The sequence below is a fragment of the Gopherus evgoodei genome, chromosome 6, assembly GCF_007399415.2.
Source record: "Gopherus evgoodei ecotype Sinaloan lineage chromosome 6, rGopEvg1_v1.p, whole genome shotgun sequence".
Lineage (NCBI taxonomy): Eukaryota > Metazoa > Chordata > Testudines > Testudinidae > Gopherus > Gopherus evgoodei.
In genome coordinates, this window is record NC_044327.1 from 103,637,092 (window position 1) to 103,663,626 (window position 26,535).

The window sequence follows — 26,535 nt, forward strand, 5'->3', positions numbered from 1 at the left end:
GAATTCAGATTCTTTTCAAGTTCAGATGTCAGCCAATTAAACTTCCTGTTTAGCCATTGAGACAAAGAGCCATTTTTATGCCATTTCAGCAGAGGAAGGGTCCCTCCCCCCGACACGCACCCTCCCTGGCAGCTTGTAGATGCAAAAGGTCTTAGTATAGAGAATAGTGCAGGTATAGCAGCAGCTAAAGGGTCTCAATCAGATAAACTGACATCTGTGACAGATAGCTCTCTTACAGTGGAGTCACTAAACCTTGCTCGCCTTTCTCACGGGAATGAGCTGCAACTATTACAGTATCTCTAATGCAGCTACTAGCATACAGTTTGAGATTCATTGACAGTCTGAAACAAGATCACATTTATATAGTGAAAAGCCCAAGTCTTAAATAGCATGGAGCCTGAGGTCAGTTTTCCTTATCACAACTCTTCTATAGCCTTAATCAGGTGTTTTATTTATTAGAGGCTCAAACCTTCTCAATGAAGGCCATTCATTATTTCTTCTATTTCACTACTTTTTAGGTTACACAAACATGTCTGCAATGTGTCTTCAAAGACTGGATAAAAAATTAGATGTACTTTTCTGAGTAGAAATAGATGATAGTCTGGTGTTAATATGTCTGGCTACCAAATGTATTGAAACAAAAGCCTGAGATTTAAGATTAAGCTTTGCATACATTAAAATATATCTGCACTGCAATTAGAATGGGTCAAACATGCTTTCCTAATTTATAATGCACTCAGTTTGAGATGTCGTTATTAGAGATGTCACTTGAGTCTTATATCTGAATGCGGCAAGGCAGGAGGAAAATTTGATTTCAGAAAATTAACACTAAATTGTCTGGTTTATAAGCAAGTAACCAAGATGCATGGAAAATCATCAGGCAAATAATGAGGACATGTTTTAAAGACAAAAGGTTTAAACTAAATACACAAGAAGGAGAAAATCTGTTTTAAGAAAAATTCTTTACAAGGAAGAAAGATTATCCAGCAAGGCACAGAATACCCATTACATGTTCATAATAGGAAGCAAATAAACAGGCTACAAAGTCACAGCAGAGGAGTGCAATTATTTGTCTGGGGTGATTTTTCCGAGATCTAAGAAATGTTTCCAGGAAGTGTTACAGCCACCTATGGAATGTTTTTAAATAGCTCTTTCACCTATCAGATGACAGGAAAATGAAATAATAGTGTAATAATATTAAAATAGACACCTAATACCATATTTAATACTTAAACTGATGTAATGAATAGGAATAAGAAATAATGTTTAATGTGCACTGCTTCTTCTACTATTTGTTCTACTTATTTCTACAGGCATTCTGGGCTCCCAGTTCTGCACTTAGATATGCTATCTCTACCTTTGCGTCTATACCTTCTCATATAGGGCCTGATCCAACTATCATTCAGGACTTTCCATTGCCTTAAACAGGAAATGGATCCAGCTTATAACAATGCATGACAGAGTTTTTGCTGGTGGAACTCACAAAGAGACAAACTGATCATTTTAATTCCATATATACACCTCTATCCCAATATAATACTACCCAATATAACACAAATTCTGATATAACGCAGTAAAGCAGTGCTCCGAGGAAGGGAGGCTGCGCCATCTGGCAGATCAAAGCAAGTTCGATATAATGCAGTTTCACCTATAACGCAGTAAGATTTTTTGGCTTCCGAGGACAGCGTTATATCAAGGTAGAGGTGTATTTAAAACTTCCACCCAATACTGAAGCTCTAAATAAACTATCCCAACACATGCTAGACAAAGTCATTTTTATTGCTATATCATGCTGGTATCTTATGATCATTTTATAATCTTTGCTGTTCATGTAGATCCTGTCTGATTTTACATGTAGATATAAAACAGATACGACACAGCAGTAGACTTCACCTACCAATTTTTAACTTGGTATATACTACATGGCAGAACTCATTTGAAATAAATTGGGTTGCACTTGCTCCTACCAAGTCTGAGTTTGGCCCTAAGTGTCCCAAAATTACAAGCCATTCTGAATATTAAGAAAAGGCATCACTTGTACTCTGTCACTTCTGATGCCAAAATGAGATGCCACTTACAACAGATAGTCAGAATATGATCAGTCCTATATTGTCCTGCATGCTTTGATTAACAGTGCAACAAATAATCCCTCATACGGATGTTTAAATTGTCATAGTTCAGCTTCAGAGTTAGCACCCCCTTGAAATGGATAGGAGGGAGTCTCAGCTACCTTACAATTACTGTTTCAGGCCGTCGGTAGACTTAGTTCATCTTTGGAAGGTTTACTTCACAATCACTAGGGCTAGAGGCACGTTTATTTAAAAGGGATCTTAAATATTGGCGCACCCGATGCAGTGACCATGAAACACTGTGGATTGCCAAGCCCCCGTGAGCCAACCCAATTCAACTATTCAGAATATCACATAATATTTTACTGTTCTCATTGTCATTTCCCCCTCCTGAACTCAGTGGGATTATTCTGCTAAAGTTAAACACAAGTCTTTGTAGGATCAGGGCCTTAGCTTGTCAGTTTCCCAGTTAAGGAACTAGTCACTTTTAAAAAATGTTTGTTTGTAAGGGTTCCAGAGAACTTAATGGCACTGTATGAACAAATAGCACTATTAATAATGATTACTGATGCTTGCACATTCATTGTAATCAGTATTGTATTAGATATGCATTTAGTATAGAATTACAATTTCCAAATCTTATTTGAAAAATGTCTGACCTCAGTGAAATATATGTTTTAATAAAAGCAAAGGGTTTCTTTCTAATCCTTGGGGCTCTGAGCAATGCAGAAGACAGTCTCAGTACCTTCAGGAGCTGCCTCAAAACAGATTATTGATATTCCGGCCCGCAGCTCTCTTGGTGGGTATTGAGTATCAGCTGCCTCGAAGGTTGGCGCCAACCTTCCTCTTCTATGCACCACAAACCAGAATTAATTGCAAATCAATCGAACAAAGTACAACTGATCAGTAAACCAATTAGTAATTTTAGATGTTCATCCTGTCTTCATTTACTGAGGGGAAAGATGTGGGATGAAGGGGGAGTGATTCCTACTTAGCAGCATTTAGGATTTTTATTTTTATTTTTTTTGCTTTGGGAACAAGGATGTCCTTGTAAAAACATTTCAAGCACTTATGCATCCAAATGAGACATTTCAGGCAGCTTCATTTCTTTATTTCCCTTCTTGCTTCTTTTTCATTTTATTCCTTCTAGTGGACTAGGTAAAAATCATGCTCCAATGGCTGTTCTGGTCACTCTTTTACATGCTGTTGAGATACAAGATGATAAACCCATGTAGAGAAGGCTTAGATATAAGTGCATATGGAATGATGTAGCCAGGGCAAGGCTATGAATTCTACCAGTCACACTTCAGAAGTGCTTAAGGCTACATTGACCATTCTACATATCCTGGGGAAACTCTCTTTATGAGGTATTCAAGGGTGAAGGGCCTGGGACTAGTGTGAAAGAACAAGGTTAATTTATGGATGTTCCTGTCTTGAGGACAAAATTCTGCTTCTTCCATGGTGAGGAGGAGCAAATACTCCTCCAGTAATTTATTCAGAGGAAACCTTTATAAAGGGCATGTCTCAGCATTCTAAGCTCTCCAGGGTCGGTTTTTTGTTGTTTTTTTTTTTACTTAGGGACTGAACACTGAAGGTCAAGTTGTACTCCTGGGGGCCTTATGCACCAAAAAAATTAAAAATTCTGTGCTCAATATTTTAAAATTCTGCAAAATTCTGCAAATTGTATTTATCAATATAACACTACTTAATCATACCCGTTTCAATTATTTGGGTAATTTATTTCAAAATACCTGCCAGCATGTCTGTAATAATGCAGAGACAATTTCTTTCCTCCAGTAGAGAGTTAAAGAAACCCCTATGAAATCCAAATATGAGGGGGTAGCCGTGTTAGTCTGTATCCACAAAAACAACAAGGCGTCCAGTGGCACCTTAAAGATGAACAGATTTATTTGGGCATAAGCTTTCATGTGTAAAAAACCTCATCTGAAGAAGTTTTCATGACAATCCAGTTCCTGTTTCTCTGACCCTTTTGCCATCCAGAGCCCAGCCAGAGGCCCAGACACCCACAACCCCTCCCCTCAAGATCCCAGCTGCACCTCTCCCCCCACCAATATATCTAAACCACCTCATCCTGAGCCCAGCCACAGATTCCCCCTTGCCCAGATACCTACACCCATTCCCCCCAACCGAGCCCAGGGATTGAGAGTGAGAAACAGTCTGATGCTCAGTCCCAGGCTTGCATGGAGTTTCCTGCATGCCACCCTCTCCTTCCCTCAGGGTGTGCTGGGAACTGCAGCTGTCAGGAACCCTTTAGTTCCCTCTCTTCCCCCTGGCAGTGTCTTCTATGTGTGAGCTTGGCTTTGCAGGGTATAGCAGCTGCTGCTCATTTCTGAGGGGGGTAGGCCCTTGAGGCTCCCTTCCTGTGGTGAGAAGACAGAGCTGTAGCCTCCTGTCCCCTCCCAGGCTAGCCTCCTAAGTAAGTTTGGTTCAGGGCTTTTATAGCCCTCCCAGCCTTCTATTGCAGTGAGTTAGCCCTCATTAGGGCCAGCAGCTGGGCTCCCTGCTGGCTGCTTGGCACCTCTGCCCCGGCCTCTCTGCCTGAAAGCAGGGCTTAGCCAGCATTTTAGCAGGGCAAGTCAAGAGATTTTACTCCTGCCCTGCCACATGTGACAATATTTTTTAATGGAGTCTCAAAATAATCATACAAAAGAAAAAAAGTACATTTTTTAAAAAGTATGTGCTAGTGTCATCCCACCTTGCTTTCCTTTCAACGGCAACACTCATATTTCTTGGAGTGGAGAATTTTTACTAACAGATTAGTGTTGTGAATGAATTTAATATAGGAATAGCTCAGTGGTTTGCGCATTGGCCTGCTAAACCCAGGGTTGTGAGCTCAATCCTTGAGGGGGCCATTTAGGGATCTGGGGCAAAAAATTGTCTGGGAATTAGTCATTCTTTGAGCCTGGGGTTGGACTAGATGATCTCCTGAGGTCCCTTCCAACCCTGATATTCTATGATAAGATGAATATTTGAACAAGAATCATTAACACTCAGCAAAAGAATAGTACAGAGGGATTATATGCTGATTTAATCTCCCTCTCTTTGTTCTGAAGATTGTCCATTACACTAAACACACATGCTTGTTCCTGGTAAACACCTAGCAAATTCTACTTTGTACAGCAATACATTTTGAACAAAAAAATAATAGTTATAAACAAAGCCAAATGTTTTGAATACCAGAATTTCTGGAATATCAAGATATCATATGAAGAAAAGCTAGAATATTTCCTAAAAGATTGTGGTTACTTTAATTTTAGGCATTAAAGTGTCTCCAATTATTTCTTCTGCACCCTTGGGTACTTAAAGAATTTGATGTCTAATACCAGTTAATTGTCAGTCACCTCATTTCCTAAAAGATTGTGTACACATATTTCCTGTAAATATTTTTATTATTAAATTCAATTATGTATTTGTTTATGCTGTTATATAACATTAATACATTTCTATCTGGAAATAAACACTTAAAAACTTTAATACATGCCCTGGACTATCCATACTATATAAATGTGATTTGAGGAGAAACTCTAGATACCTTAAATAATAGATAATTGATAAATACTATGTTAATACTAATAATTTAGAGAAAAAAAGATACTTCAGTGTAAAATAATCTATTGCTTATAAACTTGAAAGCTGAACTCCAAGGGCACCATGACTGACTGCAACAGCAGTTCTTTTCACCAGCTGATTGAAATTAACAGTTTCTTTCAGTTGTTCTAATTATGACCAATGGGAGTTCTGGAATTCACCAAAGGTGTCTCATATTGCTCTCTTGTTTAGGTGTTGGTGATATAAGCTTATACCTTATTCCACAAACAGTTTAGTCTAACTTGCAAACATCTTATTTTTAACACACTGTCGAGAAATGCTTATATTGATATCTTCTACGGGTGCTTCTTAGCAGAGGGAACACATAACTGATGAGACAGGACTAGTTTCGTATGAAAGATTAAAACAATGAAAACTACTTTGATAGATATGAATAGCTCAGTGCTGCCAATGAGAATCGGTGATCAAGGAACCCCTTCACCACCACTTTTCTACCTGGTTTAAATAATGACTGCAACTTTATTCAACAAGTAACTGAACTAAGGAGAAAGTTCCTTCCTCTTGTTACATGGCAGAAAAACAGTCCTTTGAGGTCACCTTGGCACAGATTCACAAGTTAGGTGTTGCGATGTTGAGTGTTGCAACACCTAAGTTTTAGATGCCTAGAAAATCAAAGGAACACACTACAATTCACAAAGTGATACCCACATTATAACTTTTTGCCCCTGGCTGGGTATTCACTTGGGATATGGGACACGTGGGCTGAATGCTGCTCTCTGCTTGATGGGAAAGAGGGAGACCCCTGTTCAAATCTTACCTCTCAGGAAAGTGCTCTAACCACTAACCTTTGTGATATTCTTGCCTATGGCTCCCTCAGTTTCTCCTGTTGAAGCCGTTCCAGTTTGACTAGAGCAGGAGGACTGGACTCTGGGGTCTCCCACCTCCCAGGCAGATGCTGTAATCACCAGGATACAGAGTCACTCTCTCTCTTATTCTGGCAAAATGACTTAGATTTGTACTCTGGATGGGGCACCTGTGGTGCCACTTACTGCTGCCCATGCTACCACACCTACACTACTATTTTTAGCATGCTAGCTCAAATAGATCTAGCACAGGCACACCTGTGCAAGCTGGGACTCACACCCCAAGCTCCAACTGTAGATGTAGCTTAAGTATTTCTCCACAGGAGAAGAGCTTCAACAAGAGAGACCAGGTGAGCCCCACATCAGAATATCTCATAGCTCAGTGGTTAGAGCACTCTCCTGAGAAGTGGGAGATTGGTGGTCAAAGCCTGCCACCTGACTGAGCAGAGGTAGGAATTGAACCTGGGCCTCCCACATCCCAGATGAATGCTCTTACCAACAGGTTAAACATTAAGATGGGCAGCAGCACTTCCTTCTCTGGACAGATTTTGAATGGGACCTGATCCACCAGGTGACCTCTGAACACACTAACTGGATCAAGCCCTGCACCTGAGTTAGGCAGAACACTGATCTTCACCCAGTTTGTGAATAAGTCTAAGGCTGAGCCAGGAGATAGGCTCTTGAACACCTAAGAATGAGGCGGCACTGCACCCAGAAGCAGAAACACAGGCGCCTAGGGAAATTTTAGCCTGAAAACTTAGGAGCCAAATGAGTTTAGGCACCTACAGTGTTCATCAGTTTTGTGGATCTCAATGGAGCCTAAAACTGGGATATATACACCTAAACCAGGACTTAGGCAGCAAACCCTGGAGTTTTAGGTCCCTACGTATCTTTTTGAATCTGGGCCTCTCTTTTTAACCACTTATTGGCTCTTTGGGTCTCATATTGTCAGGATTACTATGAGTCCCAAAGCAAATGGGTTTCAATGAACTTGAAATCCCACAACAAGCTCTTTCTTCCTAAGACATTGTGGGGCACCCATTCTAAGCTTATTGATCTAATAAGACCTTCTATACCTCTTCCCCATTTCAAGCCTCCATCCAAACTTCTGACCTATTGCTCTGGTTTGGGATATGCCTTTTATCACCTCTGAAAAATCAGGTCGTATGAAGGTCAAAATATACCGCAATCTCAAAAGCCTCCTACTACTACTCTAAAGTTATTAGGAAACAGTTAACATTCCCGAGCCCTACTGAGTATCAAGACAAATCAGTCACATCTCCGGGGATAATACTGTTTGCCTATTAACACAGCATGAACTAAAAAGAAGCAGAGCCTAAAGGATGCTCCAGGCAAAGGTGAAACATCCCCATGTGACTCTGCCAATTTGCAGTCAGGGAAAAATTCCTTTCAGATACACTGGGCCAGATCCTCAGCTAGTATAAATCAGGGCAGCTCCACTTGCCCCAAATATGATGATCATCTTCAGCCCAAAGTGTTCCAGGAGGCCTCAGCTGGAACCAGAGCACAAATACCAACCACCCACATGCCAAAAACAAGGTTGGCACCCCAGAATCCAGGTGATCCAATGCAACCTCTATAGGTAGCAAGGGTAGCAGTTCTTAATGAAACAGAGTAGTAATGTGTCTGCTCCAAGCTGACACCCAGCCAACATCAGCACCAGGAGAAGGGCAGTCCAGTCACCCAAGTTTACTAACTCAAACTCTTAACCCTGAGCAGCTCTCAGTTGAACCAGTCAAATGCCTGGCTGGGAACATATATAGCAAGGCATGATCCCTAGCTAAGGCTATATCCAAATTATATGACTGAGGAAACCAAGTCACTATATATGTGTAGTAGCTAATGCATAGCTGTTAGTGTGTAACTACTAATAAAGTAGTTCTTCCATACTCAGTTTAATCCTGTCATGAGATAAGTTTCTATATCTTGCATCCTCTCTGTCAAAACTGGTTGCAAGAAAATTATGAAATTTTACAAGATATAAAATTAAGTGCTAGTACATATTTAAGAGCAGACTTCAGTACTGAAGTTTTATTGTAAATAGTCAACAACTCAATGTAAGCCTCAACAAAACAAAATAAATGGTTAAATGAATAAATGAGTGCAGAATCATAGGGCATTTCTCTGAAGTATCATCTTTAATACCGTGCCATTCAAAAGACGGTGTATTGACTTTAATGGAAAAATCCATGAAACAAAAGTTTTTATATTTTTATTTTACAGGATGAACAGAATGAATGGCAGGGGGAATTTAATCTTTTTTATGTGGATATTTGATTTTTGTTTTTTATCTGTAATGTGAAAATCATGTAGTAGAGTAAATTCATCAGTTGTGTAATTCCATTGATTCAGTGCATTTGCAGTAGGGATGAACCTGACAAACGTTCACTTTTCTCAGACATTTGGACAGGTCGACACATGGATGGATTTTATTATGATCTTAGGTGGGTGATTAATTCTAGTTTTAAAATGAGGATGTACAGTATATTATAGTAATTATTAAATTACTATTATACGATGCCCATGTACATCATATGTACTGTTGTGAGTTAAGTTATGGGGAGGCAGGATGATCTTGTGATCCAGGCACTGAATTGCAGCTCCAGAGATTAGGGTTAGTTCCCAGCTCTGCCACAGAGCCTGTGTGACTTAATTTCTCTGTGCCTCAATTTGTAATTTTCTGCTTGAGTAGTTAATGTACGTTTCTTGCCTACTTCGGTCCCGATCTTGCAATTTCCTGCACTCATGTAGATCCCTGCTGAAGGCGATGGGGCTCCACATTTGCATAGTGATGTGCTCATGCTCAGTAAATTGTGGAATCAGGGACCTAGACATAAAGCTTTTAAGGGCCAAGTCTAGCTCTTACTGTGCATTTGTGCTATGCCTGCCACAATTGGGCCATGATATTGGTTGATCTCTATAGGCGCTGCTCTCATTCAAATAATAATAATAAATGTAAATGAGCCCTGAGCTTGTGATAGGCACTTATAATAGTTTATATAAATAGTTTATATAAATATAGTTTATATAAATCAAAACAGAAAAGTGTCTACTACTGTTTGGTGTTATAAACCAAATAACTAATATTAAAGTCATATAACAAACCAGTGAGAACCCAGTTGTTATCTCAAATGAAAATGTCCATTGTGACCAAAATATGTTCCCCTTCCCTCCCCCTCCACCACAATTGTCTGTGTGTGTGTAAGGCAACTCTCAACTTGAAGCACTTTCAAAGGGCATACTTTTTAACCTTGCATAAGATCCCCAAACAGGTCATTTACTCTTTCAAGTCTCCCTGCCTCTTCAAGATTGTGGTGCCCCCCTCATTGTAATTAGACCATTTGACAAAGCAGGCCAGCAACCAGAAGAGAAGCATTCCGTTCCCGGGCTGGACAATACCTCGTTTGGAACTTGTTGTTAAAGAGCCAGCAGGATTAACATGGAATCACCTTCCTTGGAAAATGGAGCCAAACAGATTCTTAGGAGACAAAATACTTTAAGGCAATCTCACTAGTCCTGAAAGTCTCCAGACTTACTGATCCTGTCACATTTAATTTAACTGATGACATGAACATTAAGCAGTGTTTCAAGGATTTTTTTTATGGACCACAATTCCTTTTTCTATTGTACACTATGGCAGTTTCAATTGCCTTATGAACAAAAGTGAAATACATCATTAAAGCCCTGGAAAGCACCTTCTGTTTAATTATTTAGACATGTATGTAAGAAGATTAGTCTTAAGGCAGACGTTCTTTTGGAATTAAATAGTTGTAATCTACATCCATTTTCTCCTGTTATTGTTTCTTTCTATTCCACATTTGATTTTTTTTAGTTCTGATTTTGCACATTTTACTCCAATTCTGCATTATTATTATTAAATTCACCATGGGGTTTTAAAGTCCTTGTAATGTAATGCATATTTGAAGGAACTTATTAATGTAAACTCTCAAAGGAAATTCAGCCTGTTCTCAAAATATTTCACAGGCCTTTTAAGCTTCCCAATGGAAAATGAACTCTCAGATCACATAGTTTGACATTCTTAGCATATAAAATCTTTTTACACTCAACCAGTGGAATCAATCATTAGCGTTTGTTATAAACTATTTTGTTCTCTGCTGCAACTCAGAAGGGAGTTTTCTGAATGTCTTTCTTTGACCAAGAGTAGGTGTCAATCATATCATCGGGAATTTTCGAACAAAACAGTTTTTCATTTCACTGGAAAATGCTAATTTGTTGAAACCAAAACTATTTGTGGGATAAGGTCAGTTTCAATTAATCTCTTTTCCCCAGAATTTTTGGAATCAGGATTGAAGTTGTCAGCGCCTATTTTGACATTTTTCTAAACAAAAAGTTTTGTATTTTAGTTAACTTATACTAAGAACCCAAACCAAAATGAAATGTTTCTATTAGCCTCATCCAATTTTTGTTTAGATTATTAGTTCAAAAAAGTTGGGATTGACTTTTCCTCCCTATTTGGGATGGGATTTAAAAAAAAAAAATCTCAAAAATTATTATATGAGAAGAAAACCATTTCCTGCTCAGCTCTAATTTCCCACTCAGTTCTAATTATTAGGTCAAAAACAGTTTAAGGATCAAGAATCTGCTTTAAATTAATTGAGAATGAAATGGAAACACCTAGCCCTTTAAGGTCAAAGTACTTCTTATGCTAACAAAATGCAATAATAGAACATTTTAGATCAGTTAGAACACTGCTCAGCTGGTAATTCATGGTAAAAATGCTTCATTTTTTTCTTGGAAAATAGAAATGAGTAGATCTCTGCAATGATTGTTTTTAGTTTCATGTCCATTTGAAAGAATGCTCACAATCATAATAATCAATAATGATACAATAAGGTATCTAAGGTTGCACTTACTACAGTTTTTGGGATACAAAATATTAAAGCTACAGCTATTCTATAGTAAACTTTGTAGTGCATATGAAATTGGCTAAAGATTAATTTTTGCTGTTTTTTCAAAATGTAGCAGGTTTGTCAAAATTTCACAAAAAGAAACACAGAAAACAGAATTTTACTTTGTTTTATTCTGCTTATATGTCAAGATTGCTTTTGCAATAGTGGATGTAGTCAATACACAGTGGGTGGAGGTGGATGTTAATAGCAGAAGAAAAAGAAAATGCAGAATTGCTGAAGGGCACTTTCCGAAATGGTCAAAAAGTAATTTTGTGTGGTTCTGTTTTTCTCTCGCTCTAGAGTCTACACCCAGTAGAGGTCCATATTTGATATCAGAGCAACCTCCAACTCGGCCTATAAGGCAGTCAAGTGACTGTTACAATGGCTCTTCACTGCCTCAGGCATTGGAAGAGTCACTGTAATTGTCTGTGCAGCTTCTTTTTACTCACACACCACTTCATCTCCATTTCAACCCCCCGCCCCAAAAAAGAACTACAAAATTGTTGGTCTAACTCGGCTTTCTTCCTATTAATGTAAGAATATTGACATTTTGTAATAAGTACTGTGCTTTCCTCCAGCTTCTGCAGCTGCATAACCTAAGCCTTCCCCCATTTCCAGCCTTTTTCCTGTACTCTGTTTCCGGCAGACATGCCTTTGCTCATGGCACTGATCTGCTTAAAGCTATTAGGCAATATGGCTTTGCCCAGCAAATTTATTCAAAATGAACTCTGGGGAGAGGATTTCTTCTCTAGTAAGTACATACACAACAAGAGACTCTGAGATCCACTCTTGCTCAGCTTCCAGCAATTACTCAGCTAATGGCCTGTCTTGAATTGTGGCACAAGGGGACAGGCAGGGGGGCAGGTGTAACACCAACAGACCCTGCTTGTCAGCAGACAGGATCAAACCTGGGACCTCTGGAGCTTAATGCATAAGTCTCAACAGCGTGAGCTAAAAGCCAATTGGCTCTTAGGTAAGGCTGTAGCACAGACTCATTTTAAGTCTCTCCAAGTGGACTCAGTGCCACCAGATGGGACAGAACACCACACCTGGAAGGTGTGTGGGTTACACAGGCACTGTATAGAGCTTTGGCTCCAGCATCCCAACTTGCTGGCTAGTATAGTTGCACTAGTGCACAGGGTGACATAATGCTGCATCACGTGTAGACCTGACACAGGATACTTCCTCCTCAAACCTTTGTGGCACATGGAAACAGATTGTGACTGGGAGAATCACAATCTGCTTCCAGTATGTTCTGGGGCAGTGCAGTAACACACTATCCCTTGCTGAAGTCTCATGGCAAAACCATGGTTGAGCTCCTAGTCAGACTGACATTTTCATTTTTAGTGCATCTTATCTAAGAAAGTGCACCATAGGAAATGAAGTTTTCAAGCTCACTCATTTTAGCAGTTTCAGCTCTTCCTCTATGCTGAGAAGACAGCAGAAATGAATGCTTCAGGTTTGTCTTTGAAATATGATAAAATACAATGTACAATCAGCGTATTTATCAAGGACAAAGTCATATTAGAGAATGAATAATCTTCACCTTATTTTTACTTGTTTGCAAGACTTAAGAGAATAAAAACTTCTCCATTCTTGACAAAATATCTCTTTATTTCTAAGACTAGGGGATTTTTTTAATCTAGATTCTCTTGTGTATCACGTGATATAATAGTTAGCTTCCTTGAAACAATTTACCTGGTATTAATATGCTAGTTTTAGTGAAGGGGGATGAAAAACTCACTGAAAATTCCCAAATTTCACCACTTGCATACTTTCAGCTCAGCTCTTTACTATCTAAAGTTTATTCAAGTCAGTGGGAGACATTACATTTGCTTCCATTGACTTCAATGGGTATTGGATTGTGCCCCAAATGAAATATAAGACTATCATTGTTATATGTTCTAGCCTCATAGAAAACCTAGCACAATGAGATTCAACTTAGACATAGCCTTTAGGTCCTACCACAATCTAAAAGGTTAAATAATGATAAAACTAAATATTTATGAAGAGTTTCATGGGACCCAAAGAGATTTTGTCAAGGCACAGAACATAGACTCAAGATATTCTAATTCAGATCTTCGTTTTGAGACAGACTCCTTGTCACTTAATCTCTCTGACCCTCAAATCCTCATCTCCAATATGGGAATAGTATTTCCCTACTTCATAGCACGTTGTGATGACAAAGTTATTGTATATGACATGCTCAGATTCTAATGGAAAGGAGGGTCAAAGAAATACCTAGGTAGGTAAGCAAAAGGATGAGCAGTGAATTCTCTCTTCAGGAACCCCTGATCGGATTTATGAGTCTCTCTGCTATTTTGTATTAGACTAGCAATAAACACCCAAAGAAGGGACTGAGATGCTGTGTGTTGCAGAGATGTGTTAGGAAGCTTGCATATATCCTGCTTCTACTACATTTGACTCATGCCAGGAGTATCAGCTTATTACTTAGATGAACACTGAATTCAAATGATAAAGAAATAAGGAGTTGTTGCCAAATACAAAAAGACAAAGGAACAAACTGTGGTTTTTAAACCATCATCTGCATAGCGCAGGATATAATGAAATTCAGGCTGAGCCAAATGGAAGTTCTTCTGGGGAGTGCCAGCTGAATCTTTGAAAGAATTCTGTCCACCCTTACCCATCGTTTATTTCTTTTGGGATTCTGGATGCACATGCTACCCATCTGGTTCATGTGCTGGGTCGTAAAGGAGGTGAATTCTCAATGGCCACACTCCCTGAACAAAAGTAGATACAGTGTAATATGAAAGTGGTGAAGAAAATAAACTGATTTTAAATTTCCAAAGGTGACTTAGATATAATGGAGTATTTTTAGTTTGTTTTTGTTTTTTTTAAAAAGGAATTGTATATAAAAAGTAAATCTGCTCAAACAGCCAAATCATCAATTTCATGAGAAATTTCCTAAATCATTTTCAGTCCAAAACAGAGCAAAATATCAAAATTTGGAAATGCCCTGTCAAGAACAAAAAACCCTGTCAGTTTTCAAGCAAAAACTGTCAAAAGGAATAAAAATCTATACTTTCTATTCCAAGTGAAAAAATCTCAACATTTTTATTTGAAATTATTCCAATTTTTGACCCAAAAGCAGAAGTTTAGGGTTAGTTTAATTAATTTTTCAGTGTTTAGTGGGCAGGAGAAGGGAAGGATGCATTGTCACTAGGCCACAGGCAGAAAGACATAACCCTAAAAGGAAGGTCAAGAAGCTGCAAATTTCAAAAGATCAGTGAGATAAATGCCAGCTCAAAATCTGCTCTTTCTCTCCGAAGATTGGGATGTGGGAGGAACATCCAGGAGCTCTACAAAGAACCTCATTAGCAGGTGATCGTTCACATAAATTATCCCAGACTAGCCCCAAGCCCCATAACAAAACAGAGCAGCAGTTAAATCTGACAATGAAGCCACTCACATGGTTTCTCCTTATTTATAGATATGCTCATCCAATCATAGAATTCTACACAAAAACATGGTAAAACTCAGTCACAATCACAAATTTGAATGGCAAAATGAATTTTTTGAAAAATTAAAAATCAAAATTGTTGGGGAAAAGATTTTTAAAAATTATACCAATTTTTCATCTGAACTTTTGTTGAAAAATGGGGAATTTCAAAGAAATCAAAACATTTTTTTGAAAACCTTTGCTTTCATTGAAACAACATTTCTTGATTGCACTGTTTTGTTTTTGTTTGTTTTTTCAAAATAATTTTGACCAGTTCTAATAATAATGTCCTCCTAGCTTAATCTAAAGTTCCTCTGGGATCATAATGTATGGCCTTAAACTGTAAATATGCAAACTGCATTTTTCCTGTGGATTATGGGTTTTCCTCATTTCCAATATAATTCCTGATCCATGATGTACAATAGTACTGTAAGCAGTCGGGCTGGATTCACTTCAACTAGAGCAAGGGAGCTGCAATTTGCACTTCCCTTAGTCTCCTAGGATATTCCCAACACACACTTCAGTTACTTGGGCTTTATGTTTAGAGTAGATTTGGGCCCATTAAGATCATTTAACTAGGTCTTCTGGATAGGTGCTAAGGGTCTCATTTTGCTCTCAGTTGCTCCAGTGTTAGGCTCCAATTCTGCAAACTTTTACATGTGTCCTTACTTTTATTCACATAAATAGTCTCATTTGAGCCCACATGACTACTCACACGAGTAAAGTTAAGCATGTGAGTAAGTGTTAGCAAGCCTGGGGCCTAAATCAGTACTAACTGTTATGTTATGAGAATTGGGTCTTACCTCTTCCTACAGCTATGTTGTTGTTTAATATCCATCAACCAACTTCTAGTAACTAAAATCTCAAAATAATGCCTATAGATATATATGTCTTTAATTTGTCATCATGAGTTGTTACATATTTACTGAGCAATGCAATGCAACTAAGTTATGCAACTCTTATTAGCCACAAGAGAAGGCTAACATATTGAAATGAAAATGTAACATAATCTGCCTATCTACATTAGGCCAATAGGAAACGATTTACACGCAGTGCAGGTGAAAAGGAAAATACTCTTTCCTTGTTTTCAGCCCTAACTTTAGTGAGTTTTTTGTTGCAAGATTCTAGACACCAAACTTTACAAATATTTATAAAAGTTTCTCACTAAGCACCAATTAAACACTGAATATATCTGGATGTTGGTTTTGAAAAACTTCAGTCAATAAATACGTTAGGTGATAACCAATATGGAATTCTCATGCAGCTGAAATTTACAATATCAATTGCTTAGTGATGAATGGAAAAAAGATTCTCTCATCAGTTTAAACCTGGCTGTAGTGCCATTTCATAATGAACTGGCAGTGCAAAGCCAGAAGGTTTGCACCTGTCACCACTGAACTGAGATTAGTTACTTGGCATGTGAAACAAGGCTAGAGATGAATGCTGTTTCACACTAGACAATCTGAATATATGTCCTAGAAACAGAATATAAAGTTTCTGCTGTCAGTTGCCATAGGATTTAGGCCCTCACATTTCCCTATTAGAAGGATTTTTACATGGTCCTCACTGGTCCTTTGCCACATACATAGATATTTTACACAAATTGCATACCCCTTTGATCCATTAAGATACAGCAGAATACAGTGTTCATTTTCTTGAAGGTTTTCTAGGCCTCTAAAAGGAATTTAGAAACAGGATCTTATAGCAGGCCTCACACAACCATGATTATCAGCCTTTTCTTTCTCTGAGACTGGAATACATATAATAACAAAATGACTCTTAATAGCTGAAGAGTACATTACTTTATGAACCACAGTTTTAACCATTTCAAACCTAGGCAAGTAGTGTTAGGTCCCAATAATTTCCATATAATGCTGGGTGCTTTCTGTAGAAGAGTCAAGTCTTGTGTCTTCTCCCTCTCTGCTCTTTGTAGATTATATATAATTACTCCATAATTACAGTTGTACCACAGCTGTAATATCCCACATCCCAGAATAGTCATGAATGTGACTTAAAGAGCTGTAGGTATTAGGTTAAACAACCTGGCAGGTTAAAGTGTAGGTCAAGTGCTCAGTGAGTACCTGAAGAAATTACCTCCAAAATGATAGCCTTGTGCAAAATGTTCTCATTAGCTTTCAGCACCACCATTATAACATCAAGAGTAGGGGAGAAAAGATCACTTGGATTAAAAAAAATGTTGATTAATTGGTCCTGGGAGGAAAAAGAAGGAAAAAGACCTGGTCTTATTTTATTTTTTTTAATTAAAGCAGGCTCTCTACTCTTATATTTATTTAGGGATAGATTGTGGTAGTCTGCTTACACTGAGAAGTATCTTTTTATTCCATGTTGACTTCAGTGGGACTATTCATGACATAAGGTACTCTTAAACATGAATAAAGCTATCAGACTGGGGCCCCTGAGCCCATTCCATACTGGGAATAGAACCATGCTTTGCTACAGCATGTTTAGATAGCCAGAGTGGTTTAATTTTCCACAGTATCAGCATCCAAGTGTTGAGAGAGATCTTAACACCCAGCCACCCCCACCCACACACAATCATGCTACCAGAATCTTGCTATGGAATATCCTACTAATTTGGTTATAGGACTATTTCAGAGCACTCTTTGGGGAAGGGATTCTCTCTATTTGTGTGACTTGTAGAGTGCAAAACACATAAATAGAATAGTAATTACAACAATGTGGGATTTGATCCTGAAATACTTATTCACAAGAATGATCCTAATTCCCCACCGTTATTCCTTTAAAGGACTTGGATTTGTAGCTATGTTGAGTGTGGATGAAAATGAGGTCAAAGAACTGTGTTTCATAGTTGGACCACACTCTATATTTGCATTAGTAAAACATATGATGCCTCCTTTATATGCTTATAGCGCAAAGGCTAGCATGCAGGAAGTACAAGCAGTGGTATATGTTACAATCATGCTTTATTAACTATACTTAATGGCTTCATTGTCCAATAATATTTTGCTTTATTTATGCTCTTTGTCATCACCAAGAAGCACTGCAACAATCACCACACATCTTTCTCTCCTGATTCTCTTCTCAATGCACACTATGAATCTCTGGTTAGTACAAACTCAACTCTTTTGGCGTCAAAGTTACAATATAGTTGTCCCCTGACATGGTTGAAGCACAGTTCTGCCTTGCAGTGTAGACAGGACCTTTGTTATTTTCCAATCCTGCGTAAAAGACTTGGACAGTTACAAGTGAACTGAGTTGAGATATTGGAGACACAAAAGGCTTGAGCATTATTCACAGTTAGTGTTCTCCATACTGATCTGCCTTCAGTGCCACTGTGGTGGTTGGATCGATGTAAATGTACAAGCTCTTTGGGGCAGGGATCATCTTTTTGTTCTATGTCTGTATAGTGGTTGGCACAATGGAGTCCTGGTTCCAGACTGGAGTGCCTATGTGCTACATCAGTACAAGTAATAGTAAATTAAGCAGCTTGAACTGTGCTTTAACCATGAAGGGGTCAATGGAGTTGTAACCAGATCCCCAGACCTGGCTGTATATGTACTGTAGATAGAGTTTGGAAAGGAAAATGCCATGGATCTGGAGTGAGACATATGCAGCTGCACATATCTGGTAAACTAATGTTTATGCTTGTAGTTGATAGCTTGCCAATATCAGAGCCAGATTTATTAGGTGGTTCACACAATTGTTTCACAGAAAACTACTTATCCTCCGGCACTAATAATAATCCTTTCTCCTATTTCAGACTCAGCATTTGGGATAGAGCCACTACTTCCACTTTCCTGCAGAATGAGCCAGTATCAAGTTAACCACCCTTCCAACAACTATGGGGCAGACTGTTTGAATTAGAATGAGATGGGTACAGGTGGTCCCACCTGCTATTTTTTTTAAATGTTGTATTAGCTATACAATGTTGTATTAGCTGTAGCTTTTCATTTTGTCTTTTGATAAAGTTGTTCATTGATATAAAAGATTGCATTGCATCAGATAGAGATATTTAAATTTCTGGGTCTTTTAGTCACGAACAAAAGTCACTAGTCTTCCAAATAGATCATCACCAATACATAGTAAAGCTTCTTGGGAAAAGAATTATTAGCACAGTGGTTCTCAAACTTTTGTACTGGTGACCCCTTTCATATAGCAAGCCTCTGAGTGCAATCCCCCTAAAAAATTAAAAACACTTTTTAATGTATTTAACACCATTATAAATGCTGGAGGCAAAGCGGGGTTTAGGGTGCAGGCGGACAGCTCATGACCCCCCCTAGGTAATAACCTCACGACCCCCTGAGGAGTCCCGACCCCCAGTTTGAGAACCCCTGTATTAGTGAGAAAGAGGCCTAGTCAATGAGAGAGACAAAAATCAAGGATGATGCAAAAATGCTTAAGCTGTTATTGTATGTCAAATACAAGCAAAACAAACAATTAAAGGGTATAGACCATTAAGGTACTGAGATCCTGTCAATACAACTGCCTTTTAAAATAAACTATAAGAAAATTTTTGGGGAAACATATACAAACCAACAGGTCCAGGGAATTAGCTAATATTCTAATTGCTGACAGTTACCTGGAGAACTGAAGAAAAGCAAATAAGGTGTCCATCTTCGAAGCAGCAAAAGCAATTATCCTGCCAACTACTATCTAGTAAGTATAAGCTGTTCTCTAGAGAAATTGGGCCAGATGCTGAACTAGTGTAAATGGGCCTCACTCCATTGACTTCTTTGGCGTGACGCCCATTTACACTGCTGAGTAACTGTCACATTATCTTTCAGTAGCTAAATAACAAAACCATAGATAATAAACAACAATCATACAAACAATAAGCCATGCCAAACAAAATCAGTTGATATTTTTATCAAGTTACTCATTCAGAAGACTGAAGAAAAATAATAGAAGTAATGTATATATGGACTTTAGTAAAGAGATCAATATACAGCCTAATGGAGTCCTACTTGAATGTGAACTCTACCCCAGTCTGGAAACTGGTTAGAGAACCTAGCCGCAGGCTGTTGGAAGAAGATATCCATAGATTTAAAGGAGCACCTGAAGGAAAGCCATCAAAATGTAATGAAAAAAATTCTAAAAATAAATTAAATATGTTACTTGAAACTTTTTAGTTCCAGTATGACATCTCATTCTGCAATGGCAGAATGGTATTTGCTGTTTAATTGCTCATCCATTGTAGAATAATTGCTTTGGATTTCCCTTCTAATTTGGGGTTCAGTCCTACAAGGTGATAAGCTCCACTGAAGTCAGTACAAGTTGAGAGTACTTGGCACCTTGCAGAACTGAAGGCTTATTTAATGGTTATGCTTTACCACTAATATTTCCCTTTCCTATTTACACAAAGGCTCAAACTTCTTTCAGCCATTTCCTTAGTTGCCAAAGCTCAAACTGTCAGATAACGGCCAGAAAGATGAACTAACAGAAGAACTTTCTCACCCAACTCTTTCCTTGGATTGTTATCCTTTTTTTTTTATTATTATTATTATTACTCTAAGGCACTGTTGAATGGGTAGAAAGGAAAGACAGACCTGAAATCACACTAAATATACAGTACATCTTTAGTTGGTTAGTAAATTTCTTGCTCTCAACTTACTTATCTCAAGCGATTTCGGAAGGAGAATTATGTATTAGTTCTTTGCTAGGAATAAAGTGGAATAGTGAAAGGGAGAAGAAAGGGAAGATAGTTGATGGAGCAATCAATTCTTAAGGTCTCTCTCTGCTGGAGAATCTGTATCAGAGGTTCAAGGATGACAGAATTCATCCAAAAACACCACATGTGCAAATCCATACTCCTAAGCCACCAGGAACAGGTGCATAGACTGTTAGTCTATTTTAGCCAGTAAATTAGCCATTATGGCAGGAGGTTTAAAATTAAGAAATCAGCATTAGCCTATTTTCCTTTTCTTTACACTTGCACTAAATTTTATAAATGTAGCACTAGTTCCATGGTGCACTGCACATCTTTTAATTAAAGGAATTAAGGAGATGTTTCTGATGGGGGGGGAAATGCTGCTTACCCTGAAAATAGGTGGGGAAGGGTCGTGACATGAAAACTAACAGCCTGGATCGCCAACTGGCTAAAAGGAGCAGACAAAATAAGTGCTGTTTCTGAGTTCAAGATGATTATTTCAGTATCTTCCCATCTATATTTTTATTTATTAGACTTAGCAAGAGTAAAAAGTTATCAAATGTACAAGAGCCACACAGATGTCACCAGCAGTACACATGCAAGCGTTTTGCTAAAGACAAGTGACACTTCTTGAAATGGCTGCCAAGAAAAACAAGTACACAGTGAATCACCCATTGGCACAGACTAGGAATAAAAACACTGGGCATCGTTCCAGGCTGCCAGCACTGTAATGCACCTCTCCAAGCCACACAGGACCAGGAAACATATAGCACTATGCAGTAGAAGCTTTGAGAAAGACCACATCGCAATCTGTTTCAGGAATTGCATCTGAAGTGTGGTTTAGCCCCAAGTCTCTGAGCCTGGGATTTATTGTACAATTCAAGATACCAACACAGTTGGGGGTGTTCAGCGACCATATCACTTACACTATTTAAAGTCACTGACTTTTGTGCCATAACCATGGTATGGGTGGAATGTAAGATCTTTAAATTCTGTAAAGGCCAGAAAATTTCTGGCATTCTAAACTATCAGATGGGAAGTATACCACAGATTAACACTTCACGAGTGTAATTACTTCCTCTATAAAGAGATGCCTTTAATATATTGAGTTCAGCTGTGATCAGTTTGCCTGTGTGATGTTCCATTTAGAATGTGATGAAGTCCATTATTTTAATTTTACAACATTTAGCTAAAAATAAAAAGCTATCCTCTGGCGGAGGGAGGGTCACCATCTCCACCAGCACCACAGTGTCTTTCTGTAGGCTTCATTGCTCTTAATCATTTTGTAAGTGCTCCATTCCTGCTGGGTTGTCCCTTTGTCTCTTTGCAGCATAGAACAAATTTATAGTGTGCATAGCAGCATACCTCCCAGTAACCAGGAGCTGCAACTTCAGAAGCTTTTTAAAAATGCTGAACTACTATATTTCTCATTGCAGTTACTGAGAGTTGCAAACTATCAGCACATAGGCCCTAATTCAGGGAAAACAACCCTATTCTGGACAGCATTTAAGCACGTTTTGTTTAAACATGTGTTTATGTGGCAGTGAGATAGTGGGATTTACGCATGTGCCTAAGTGTTATCCTCAGTAGGGATGGGTTTAAGAATCCTTTTTTGAATATGGGACCTACTGAGAAAATACACATTGTATTTGTATTCTAGTGTACACAAAAGATGTAAGAAAGATTGCAACTTCTTTAATTATAAATCATTGGCTTGGGCTAAATCTTTCCATGTTTTCTTGAATGCAGGGGCAGGGAAGGTAGTTTGAAGAAAAGTCCCTCCTCCATTTCTGAGATATTTTTCCCCACTTGGGTATCTTTTTCCCATTGAGTGGGAGGGAATTACACACAGGGTGCTCAGTAATAGCATCATTGCCTACCTAAGCATTCAAAAAATCATGACCCAAGTCCCCAAAATAATGAAACTGGCTTAAAAACAAATATTTTTAAAAATTAATTTGGCATGCAGTTTGTTTTCTGGTTTTTTAATCTTTAGGAACACATTTGTCACATGTTTGAGTTTTTCTCCATAATCATGACGGCTAGATGCCTTCTCTTTAAAAGATGGGAACTGAAAACCTAATGTAACTACATAATTCCTGGAGCAGGTGCTTCAAGAAAAAAAAAAAAACACCAAATACTGTGAGACTCACAATAAAATGAGTTGGTAACACTTTGATATCTTCATTTTAAAGTACAAGGTACCTTATGCAAGGTGCCCTCTTGCTGAAGCTGCAATAGGATCTCTTTAAGATCTGTTGGAGGTGGTAACAGGCACTGACAGATTCTACTTCATTCTCTACAGATAATGCTAGAGGCTGGTTTACTGTATGATTAGAGAAAGAGAGAGAGAGTGTAAATGGGGGCTCTTTAACTGTATACTTCTGTGTATCTGTTTCTTGGATAAGCTGGTTGCTTCTTAGCTGCAGGTTCCTCTGAGTGTTTCTGTGATTGATGGGGTGGGTAGGCTGGGAGTTGCAGCATGCTGTTATGTATGCAGATTTGTGAGATTTAGGGCTTGTCTACACTACCCCGCAGTTTGTACCAAAATGCTGTGCTGTAACTCTTGTGTGAACGCTGTGGGACAAACTAAAGGACTCCTAGTTCTTACTAATATAAATCTCTTCAAACAAGATTAAACTAGGAATCCTTTAGTTCACACTTGCATCATCCACATGGGGGAGTTACAGTGCAACACTTCGACGCGCACTGCTATTCACACCTCCATAGTCCAAACTGTAGGGCAACGTAGACATAGCCTGAGCATGTTTTCAGTTTATTCCCCTGGTAGTCCTAAAGGCAGAGTAAGAATTATTTAAAGAGGAAAAGAAAATTATTATTTTAGCTGGATTATGTCACAAGTGAGCAAGAAAAACTTGGATACTACATGAATCAATGTTTCCATAGGCCATAAAGTCAAAACCATAGGTGATTTTGGTTTTGTCCTTGAAAAGGCAAAAAACACAATTATCTAGATTTTGTCAAACCAAAACACAATCACCATAATTTATATCCTCAAAGGATTTTGTGTTAAATGATTTCCGGATCCTAATTGCTCAGAATCTATTACAATATAATACCTGTCTACTGTATTAAACATATACTGCACCATACACAAAATATGAATAGTTGGCTCTCATGTGAATATAACAATTAATTTTACATATGATACTCTCCTGCTTGCCCCAGGTATCTTGTGTAATGTATGGCTGTGATTTAAAACCCAGGGATCCTAATATTTTTATAATCTTTATTTTTATAATCTATTCCACAACAAAATAAAAGCATGGTAAAATACAGATGCTGCATTCAGCTTCATTTTGAAGATAGATGCTGGAAATTGACAGGTAAATTGATGGTGTAATAAAAGACATGGATCCAAGAGGAAAGTAATATAAATATTTGAAAAACAAAATTTACTTTAATATTAGAATGGCTAAAAGTAGATGATTTTAAGACAAAAAGTTACTCATATAATCAAAGCATAAGCAGTGGTGACTCCATGTTACCACATAACACTCTTGGTGGATTGTCTCAATTCTCACTCATTACAATCAATCTGAACCCTATCCTTCATGGAGGAGCATGTGGGTGGGTCTCTGCACCCATACCAACTTCCTTTTGTGTTCAGGTCTTGTATAAAGAGTCCTGTGGCACCTTAAAAACCAAACAGATGTATTGGACCATAAGCTTTCATGGGTGAATACCCACTTCGTCAGACATGACAGGTCTTGTGTGTACAGCTAAAGTTCTGGAGATTTTAATCTTTATCAGAGCAACTCTATTATTTAATGGAAATCATGTTAAGAGCTGTATCATTTATGTATGGTAATATTTTTCTTCTAGGGCAGTGGTTCCCAAACTTCTTCTGCCGCTTGTGCAGGGAAAGCCCCTGGTGGGCCGGGCCAGTTTGTTTACCTGCTGCGTCTGCAGGTTCGGCCAATTGTGGCTCCCAGTGGCCATGGTTCACTGCTCCAAGCCAATGGGAGCTGCTGGAAGTGGCATGGGCCAAGGGACATGCTGGCTGCCCTTCCTGCAGCTCCCATTGGCCTGGAGAAGCGAACCACGGTCACTGGGAGCCGTGATCGACCGAACCTGCGGACACGGCAGGTAAACAAATGGGCCCGGCCAACCAGGGGCTTTCCCTGCACAAGCAGCGGAACAAGTTTGGGAACCACAGATCTAGGGTATTACTCTAATTCAATGCAATTTTCATTTCAATAAAAATTCTGTTATGTTTAAATAACTCATTCGATCTGAAATTGAATGTCCCCTCTCATTGTGATCAAATGATGCATATTTGACCACATGCAGTTTACAACCAAATAATATAGATTAAAATTATAGTATTCTTTACTATATAAAGGAAGTAAAGCAGTACAACATAGGATCTGATTTCTCAGTAAATGGCATGGAATTTTATTGTTAGTTTCATAGCATTTAAGGCCAGATAGGAGCATTGGATCATCTACCCTGACCCCCTGTGTGTCACAGGTCATTAATTTTCACCCAGATATCCCAGTATTAAGCCCAGTAACACGAGTGCCTCAGAGAGAGAACAGGAGACATTGAGGTATCACCAATACCTGAGGCCCCTATAACATCAAGGAATTAATTAGATGAGATATACCCAGATGAATTTGGCAGGCAATTCATGCTACATCCTACAGGAGAAGACAAAAGGTCTCTGCAACTAAATGATCAGCATCATTTCAATGTAACATTTCCTCCAGCGTAGCATGAAGTGATTATCATTGCAAAGTCTTCATAATGATTTAAACAAAATTATGCTTAATTTTTATTATTTCTTCTTTCTGTGAAGTGAAACATTGTACTCTGAATTATGATACACAATTAGATCAACCACTGAAACACTCTATGTTACATGATATTACTTACCAAGACTAGATTTAGTCTTGAAGTCATTTGAAGATTAAACTTCAAACAGTGCCATCTATACAGCAGTGGCAGGAAGGCCACTTTGCTCATCCATTGGTCAGCACATAAGCCTTTTAAGTGATTTTTCTCAGAAATTAAGAACATACTACAAAAAAAAGTCAATATTTTGTCCTTTTAGAATTACTACATTTGCCCACCAAATCCTACACAGATGGAGATAAAAGCTCTTCCATGAGCAAAAAGCACATTTTTTTCTGTTGCTACAAAATATTGATGAAATGCTCTATTGAGGTGGAGACCTCATTAATTATTTGATTTACAGAAAAAAGAAGACAGAGGGAAATGAGTGCCCTGGCTAATGCCATGATGTACCATCTTGAGACTTAAGATCTTTTTAATGTATTCAACAGCGAAGCAGCTGAAAAGGGAAAGAGGGAACTGAATGGATCCATTAATTTAATTGAAGCTAGCTCTGACAAGAGATAAAACATCTCGGGCTCTGCATCTCTTCAGGCTGCATCAGTTCTATAATAAACAGTCAATGATCCATAGGGAAAAAAAAAAAGAGAACTAAAGATATACATAGACTCTAGAGACTTCAAGGCCAGTAAATATCAACAGAGGCAGAGGTGAATAGGTTCTGAAGAGGCCTTCTCTTCATGCACCAGCACATAAGTATTGAGCATCTACTGTATATGCTCCATTGTGCAACTCTGAAGAACTCTGGGGTTAGCTGTAAGTAATTTGGACTTCATATGGAAAAATTATATTTGTTCATTTTTTGCAGGCTTCTGAGAAATGCACTTTGTCTCTGTCTCTTGAAAGAGATGGAAAATAGACTTCTACTCATCTTTGAAGCAGCTATAAAAAATGATGCTGTCTTTCACATGTCTATTTTTTCAAATATGTAGTTGTTAGATACTTGTTTTAGACCTAGGAGACCAGCAGTGCTTCTATTTTCTCTGTCAGTGGTCACTATGATTGTGTACACTTAATACTGTAAACAATTATTTTCAGCAGTTATGCACAAGTGGGGACATTTTAAGAATGATCTTATGTATGGGTTTCTTTGATATTATTATATAAGAAGTTTTAAAAAGGAGCACAGCTAAAA